The sequence below is a fragment of the Trematomus bernacchii genome, unplaced genomic scaffold (genome assembly GCF_902827165.1).
Source record: "Trematomus bernacchii unplaced genomic scaffold, fTreBer1.1, whole genome shotgun sequence".
Classification (NCBI taxonomy): Eukaryota; Metazoa; Chordata; class Actinopteri; order Perciformes; family Nototheniidae; genus Trematomus; species Trematomus bernacchii.
In genome coordinates, this window is record NW_022987960.1 from 1 (window position 1) to 8,208 (window position 8,208).

Here is an 8,208-nt window from a genome sequence, read left to right on the forward strand (position 1 = left end):
TCTCTCTCCCCATCTCTCTCTCTCTCTCTCTCTCCCCAATCTCTCTCTCTACTCTCCTCTCTCCTCTACCTCCTCTCTCACTCTTCTCTTCTCCAGATAAGCTGTTTTCAGCCCAACATCTCTGTGTCCCTCCTCCATGTACGGGGTCTCCGGGGCCCAGCAGCAGGGTTTCCAGGTGTTCAGAGGCCTCCACCTTCAGCATCAGTTGCTCCATCCAGCCTCAGTACCCAGGAGGCTCCTTCCAGCTCAACTTCACCTCCATCAACTCAGCAAACAACTACTACTCAGAGCCAGCTGTCAATCACTCTGCCCACTTCCTGTTTCCGGCTGCAGAGCCCCGCCCACCAGGGGAAAACTACAGCTGTGTTTATCACGTCTCTGCTTTTTTTTCAGGACTTCTCCTCTGAGAGCCGTTCTGCTCTCCGTCACCGTCACAGGTGAGCTGTTAGAGTTTACTGTAGGACAGAGCGTGATGCTCCCCAGGAGAACGCTGGTGAGGACTGAGTGTTTTTACTGTGAGCCCTGAAGCAGTCACACCCTTACATCACATGTAGCTTTCCAGAGCAACGTACAATAAGTGCAATGAACCGTGAAGACATGAATCCAGAACAGCAATCCTCCAGTCAGCTGTAGTTTACATTGGAGTATTGCCATGAGTACTGAGTGTTTAACAGATACAGCTAGCAGCTTCTCCCTACAGTCCTACTGTCTGCTATGAACAGGAACAAGGGTTGGGGTTGAATGAAGACCTTAAGAAGATGTAGTTTATTGTAATATAACTGTAGAGAGGAGTCTCCATGCTGAAGTGGGTTCAGGTCTCTGTGTGTTTACTGACTCTTGATGTGATGCTGTCCATGTGTTCGATCAGATCCAGAACCTTTTATCATCCGAGCCGTCGTCCTGCCGCTGATTCAGCTGCTGGTGACCGTCGGCCTTTACTTCTACTGCAAGGTAAAGAAACATGTTGTTGTTCCACTGACTGAATGATAAGGTACTGAAACATGTTGTTGTTCCACTGACTGAATGATGAGGTACTGAAACATGTTGTTGTTCCACCACTGACTGAATGATAAGGGACTGAAACATGTTGTTGTTCCACTGACTGAATGATAAGGGACTGAAACATGTTGTTGTTCCACCACTGACTGAATGACAAGGTACTGAAACATGTTGTTGTTCCACTGACTGAATGACAAGGTACTGAAACATGTTGTTGTTCCACCACTGACTGAATGATAAGGTACTGAAACATGTTGTTGTTCCACTGACTGAATGACAAGGTACTGAAACATGTTGTTGTTCCACCACTGACTGAATGATGAGGTACTGAAACATGTTGTTGTTCCACTGACTGAATGATGAGGTACTGAAACATGTTGTTGTTCCACCACTGACTGAATGATGAGGTACTGAAACATGTTGTTGTTCCACTGACTGAATGATAAGGGACTGAAACATGTTGTTGTTCCACTGACTGAATGATGAGGGACTGAAACATGTTGTTGTTCCACCACTGACTGAATGATGAGGTACTGAAACATGTTGTTGTTCCACTGACTGAATGATGAGGTACTGAAACATGTTGTTGTTCCACTGACTGAATGATGAGGTACTGAAACATGTTGTTGTTCCACTGACTGAATGATGAGGTACTGAAACATGTTGTTGTTCCACCACTGACTGAATGAAACAGTGTGTGTTATGGAACAGGAGTGATGCAGGAAGTCTCACTGTGTGCTGTCATGTCTCTCCAGGCCACCAGGGGGCGGAGGCCGAGCCGACAGGAGGACATTGAGCTGGATTATGATGACCTGGGTGTTCCTGCTGAAGAGGAAGGAGCTCAGGGAGCAGAGTAGCAGCTCCAAGGAGCTCCTCTCACACACATGGGTTTACCAGCTCTTATAGCTTTTGACCAACGTTAGAAAATATAGCTTTCACTCTGAAAGTCACCAGCAATGTGTGAGTGCCTCATGTTTCCTGACTTCCTGTCAGCTCCAAGCCCATTGGTTCCCACTAAAGATGAAGATCTTTAAAAAACATCACAAGTTAGTTTTATTTAGAAAAGTCAATGCAGTCGGGGCAGTTTGAAACCACAGACACACCAACCCAGGCCGCTCAGGAACTAAGTTGGCCAATGAATGCCATATATTAATGTTCAAATATCCTCTAAAAACAGTGTTACAATACCCAGTGTTTGAATCTAATGTAGTGATTCCTGAGATAACAGGAGGAACGCGTTACAGCGCCACCTAGTGTTGGATTTGTAGACCTCGAGCACAACAAGTTTTTTTTATATTCAATCAACAAATAAGAAAAAGTACAGTTTATAAAATGTTACGTTTTTTCACAATAATTCATTCTGATCAGCGAGATGGGATATTTGATCCCCTTGTGGGTCACATGGTCATTTTAGCAGAAGGACCAGATTTAGCTGAACAATATACAAATAGGAATTGAACAAAGTAAATAGGTCCAAACACTTCTTATTTCATAACAATGCTGATTTTATATTGAAAAATGTTATTTCAGAAGAATTCAGCTTGATTTTGGTCTGAAGAGATTGTTTGTAAAAAAAAGAGAAATCCGAATTTTTTTTAGAGAAATCCGATTATATTTGTAATTTGCCAAAATGTTTAAGATTTTAACTTTTCTTTAATTTTCTTATTTCACGTGTACTGAGCTCAGTTTTGTAATCATTTTCAATCATTCAGTATTTTTCTTACTTTATATGAATTTTAATTACATTTTTGATGGTATTTGTCTGTATTTCGTAGTAATTTAGCTGTTTTTAAGAACTCCACCTGTTGGAGAGCATTCCCAAATTCATAAGATATTAAATACTAACATGTTGTAATTAAAAATGTACATCATTTTGTAGAAGTTTCCTTTTTAAAAGGTAATGTGCTTTGTTATGTGATCAATAAATGTGCTTGTTTTTGTATTATTGAGGATTTTACTTATTTCACAAGATGATCAATAATATGTGATCATTACTTTTTGGACTTTTATGAAACATTTTAATTTCTTTAGAATTTCACTTTTTTCAAAGAACTCAGATTATTTTTGTGATTTAGGATTTTCCAAAATTCAGGAGACTAATTATTTCGTACTTAAAATGTTAACATTGTCCGTAAACAAGTGTTGTGATTTTGGAACCGAGAAATGTTTTTGCTTCATAAGAATTTTGATTGATTTTGATTTTGTTGAGACTTGTTTTGTTGAAAAATATTGACCATTATTTCGTAGTTTTCTTGATTTTGTTATGAAGAATGTTGCTTTTTTTAACACGTTTTTTTGTTGAAGATTTTTCTTGATTTCTTGATGATTTTTGCATCACAAATTCTACTTGAAAAATTAAGAGTTTTGACCAATTTGGTTTCCATGAGATTACGATGAAGTAAATCGTCTTAAATTCTGAACACAGCAGAATCCTCCAGAAATCATGACGATGTTCAACATCACTGTAATAAATGCTGTCATTTGCTATGTACCAAAAAAATAATAAAACTTCTTTAATAATCCATGAAACTCTGAGAGTGAGCTGATTTCAAAAGTGTTTCTCCTGGTTGGAAAATGATGTGTTTGCTTTGTTTCTGTGTTATAACTAAACCTCAAGGCTTTAGTTATAACAGGTTGGTATTGAAGTAATCTCTGTGTCAAACAAACGTTTATGATTCTTACACGTTTAGTTCAGCAGAATAATCTCCACATATTAATACCACTTTAGGATTTCTGAAGTAAAAAGCTAATGTTGGGCTATAAAGGAACTACAGCAAGGTCACATGACTTCACGTCACCACCGCTAAGCTAAAGGTGGCTAATGTTGGGCAATAAAGGAACTACAGCACGGTCACATGACTTCACGTCACCACCGCTAAGCTAAAGGTGGCTAATGTTGGGCTATAAAGGAACTACAGCACGGTCACATGACTTCACGTCACCCACCGCTAAGCTAAAGGTGGCTAATGTTGGGCTATAAAGGAAGTACAGCACGGTCACATGACTTCATGTCACCACCGCTAAGCTAAAGGTGGCTAATGTTGGGCTATAAAGGAACTACAGCACGGTCACATGACTTCACGTCACCACCGCTAAGCTAAAGGTGGCTAATGTTGGGCTATAAAGGCAACCTGGTCTCACCAGAATACGTGAAATGACCACGACTCCTTAAAGGGCCCATGTCATGGCCATTTCCACTGATCATAATTACATTGTTGAGGTATACTAAAATAGATTTATACTGTGCAATTTTCCAAACTCACATTGGTTTCGCATACAGCATCTCTGTCAAGCATGTGTATTCAGCAGTATTCACTTTCTCCACTAAACGACTCGTTGGAGCTCTTGCCCCCCCCTCCCTGTGAGCCTAGTGTGCTCCGATTGGTCAGCTCGGCCACTCGTTCTGATTAGTCAACCACCAGAGAGGCTGCGCCCATGTCAGTGCTTTTCCCGGCTGCTCTCAGCGTAACATCAGTCTTATCATGGCGTCGGTACAGCGGTATATTTATATACATATATATTTTTAACTGTTGTTATAGAAGAGTGTGACGGCCCCAGGGCCTTTGTCTTACGGTGGGGTGGAGCTGAAGAGGCTAATCAGCACGATCACGGACACCTCCGGACACAGTCTCTCTCCAAAGCGGCTGCAGGAAGACTAACTCTGCGATCCTCTCAACCACCTATCTCTGCATTTACCACAATAAATGTGCCGTGGTTTTGTAAACTCGTGTATGTCTCCTTGTCTTTCCGTTGTGGCCTACGAGCTACTCTCATAACAAAGAGTAAGTTATTTTTACCCGTTATAAACTACTACTGTTTGATGAGAAATCAAATCATGGTTTTGCTATATATGAATTCAGGGAAGAAAGGATAGGCCTACTAAGTATTTCCATTAAACTTTATTTTTAGAAATGTACAAAATGAACATAAATATACATATATACACACGGTATATCATTCATTCCTCCTCCTCGCATCTTGCCTGCGCACAGTCGGTGCGGTGCCTTTTAGCACGAGCCCTCAGTAGTAGTCGAAGTCCCTTCCCCGTCATGGATTGTCCGCCAGGATCTGGCTGGACGAAATCAAATGCAAATCACAAAATATTAGAGAAACTTAGTTGTTTTAGATTCGTTAGTAGTAGTTGTGTAATGAACAGCTTGCCTGCTAATATGCTAACCTAGCTTTGTTTACCTTGGTAGCTAACACGATATGAACGTTAGCTTGGAGGAAAGGCAACTATAATGCAGTGTAATAAAACTACTATGAACAAAAGCTAGTGGTTCATATTAGGCTAGCAATAACGTGTTTATAATTGCAATCGTATACGGGTATTCTGCTACCATACAATGTAACTTGCATGAATACATTGTTTTGCGCTAGCGTACAGCTAGCCTCGTTAGCTACATGCAGTATATGTACGGTCACAATGTACGGTAAATCACAGTACAGTATACTGTATGAGTATTCCGTGTGTGTGACTGCAGACATTCTCCTGCCATGACAAACATGTAAGGCCATCTGCTGACATTGTAGTTGATATATTTAAACGCTAGCAACGTAGCATCACAAAAATGTTTTTCCGACCAAAACTAGCTCTAGCTCCGTGTGTTAGATCGCTACGCCAGCTATAATGTAATTAAGTTTCGCGACTGACCGGCAAATCACCCGGAGTATACTGTCAATAGGTATTTTGTGTGTGAATGCAGACATTCTCCTGCTATGAGATACATGTATGCAAGGCCATCTGCTGATATTAGAGTTGATATATGGAAACTCTAGCAACTTAGTTAGCACAGTTAGCACTGTGTCAATGGCTTAGCAGTCCAACACAGTTTACACATTTAAACAGTCTTGTTTGATAAATACACAAATAACAATGCAAACTTACAGGTTGTATACCCAGATCTTCCCCTGCTCCAAACGGTCCAAACAAGCTGTGCATATCCGGCCTCAAACTGGGCAATGTTTTGGAAGCTTTCGTCTGTGAAATGCCGGTTCTTCGAACCTCTGGAGGAGGAACACGCCGCTGCTGGTGTGGCCATAGCTCTTCGGGATTGGTCCATTTCGTTCCGGGTACCGCATGACATCAGGCGGTACCCGGAACTAAATGGAAGACTCAAATGGGCAGTGACGTATCTCCAACGAGGCGTTTTGGGGAGGTATTTTCTGTGTTAGAGTTTTACTCGCTACAGGGTGTTACTTTGAGGGTTTTGACTCTGCACACCGTTTACATGCATAAAAACCTTCATAACACACAAGGGGACGGGTAATAACCAGAAAAGCATGACATGGGAGCTTTAACACCGCATTACGTGGTGGAGTCACGGACTCTGCTACATTTACGTGTCTGCATCACGGAAACAACCCCAATGTAAAGTGAATGAGGCTCCTTTGTCGTGGTGGACACACACATTTCTACAACATCCCGCAGTGAGCTTTCTACTCTATAAAACGTTTTTAAAATCTACTTTATAGCCTGTAGTAACTCACGGGAGGCTTCTTTTATTTTATTATTTTTCATAATAATTTTTATTTTTCGTCAGAATGTATTATGGTGCATTAGTTACGAACTTATGTTCTCTAAAAACAGTGCATTGTTTGTAATACAACTGTGATTTTTATGAAATTAGTTTTTAAGGAAGGCCAGAGCTTCAGCTGTGTCAAATAGATTGTTCCCTTTAGTTTACGTTATTTAAAAGATAATTGTATTCCTATTTGATCATGTCCCCCTTATTGTAAGCTAATATTAGTCATTTAAAAATAAATAATGATGATAATGATGGTGAAAACCACTCCCCCCACATCGGAATGACGATGGTTACTGACTGTATTTCAAATGCTTTGTATTATAACAACAATGAACCAGAAGAAGATTCCGTCGTTACCACGGCAACGTTACGTCGCACTTGACGGCAATGTGACGTCACGTACGCTTCTTACCCACAATCACCTCACTTTCATTAATTTGATCTGACACCGGACTACAGTAAGTATCTCAACCCAAGGGGAGTTTATTTCTTTAAAACACTAAATAATGTTGCTTTTATTTCTTCCACTGTAGCACAGTCTCTATATCGTTTCATTCCTGGATATTAGGTTGAGTTTTGTAGTGTGTTTAGCTTTTACATACGCGCAAGCTAGCGGCCACGTCCAGCTAGCGGCCTCCGGCCTTCCGGTCAAAGTTTTTAGCTGGATAGCATTTATAGTTTATACAGCTACATGACATTAGCTGTCCCCGGCACAGTTGGATAGTGGAGGGGCCTGCTAGAACAAATCTGTTTAAATGCATGTATTTGCCCATGTGTTGTGAAGACAGTCTTCAACACAGAGTTGTAATAGTGGCTAAAGCGCATCGGCGATGGAGTGGAATAAAAATGTGGAACTGGAGTTTTTCCAGAGGATTTGACTGGCCAGTGGGGACCACCCAATGTCCCACTCTGTATCAGAATACCAACACACTCTCACTCCATAAGCGTCCAGGAGCGATGCTTGGTCAGGGTCCCGAGGCGTGCAGTTGGGACGCTCCTAGGCTCCTTCAGCTTCATAAACAGACGCAAATAGCTTTCAACTGATTGCATGTATTCCCATCTGCGTCGGTATTTGACGCTCATGGAAGCACGGCATTCGTTTGTGTCGGAGGCTGTTAAAGGCAATGTGAGCGTCCATTCCCATTGGATAACGGAGAATTGTACACCCGGAAGTAAGTATTCCCCTTACTTTCGACTGATTTGACAGTGATATCTCCACTACTCATCAACTCAAAAACACCAGATTATCTTGTTAATTAAACGACATTGATAGGTTTTAGTGTGTGTACAATGCTTTTGTCACGTTTTCCCCTTCAATTCTGAGAAACAAGTCGTTTTCTATGAGTTTTGGATGGCCATTACATTACCCACAATCCTCTGTAGCAACCATAGACTGTATAAAAAAATTAAATAATACATTATTCCGAGTGTGCTTGCTTTTCTCTTTGAAAGCCATCACATAACAGCATTGTAATACACGTTTCGGCTGCATTAAATATGACATATCTGCCGTAGTTAACTCTATGTATAGAGCCCTGAAGAGAAGACTTCTAGACAAACAGGAACTGCCGCCAAAACTGAAAACTTGACGTGGATCTTAAATATATAAGCAATTAAACAACATCTTACATTTCTTTTCACACAATACGTCTCCTTGCAGTATCAACACTAATTCGGCTGA

At 40.9% G+C, this 8,208-nt stretch overlaps 1 long non-coding RNA gene across 1 annotated transcript; it reads left to right on the forward strand.

The window, feature by feature from the left end:
* Positions 1-352: 352 nt before the first annotated feature.
* Positions 353-2,338, forward strand: LOC117471005. Its single transcript, XR_004554756.1, has 3 exons — positions 353-437; positions 869-951; positions 1,755-2,338. It is a non-coding gene; the product is annotated as an uncharacterized LOC117471005 (long non-coding RNA).
* Positions 2,339-8,208: the final 5,870 nt, after the last annotated feature.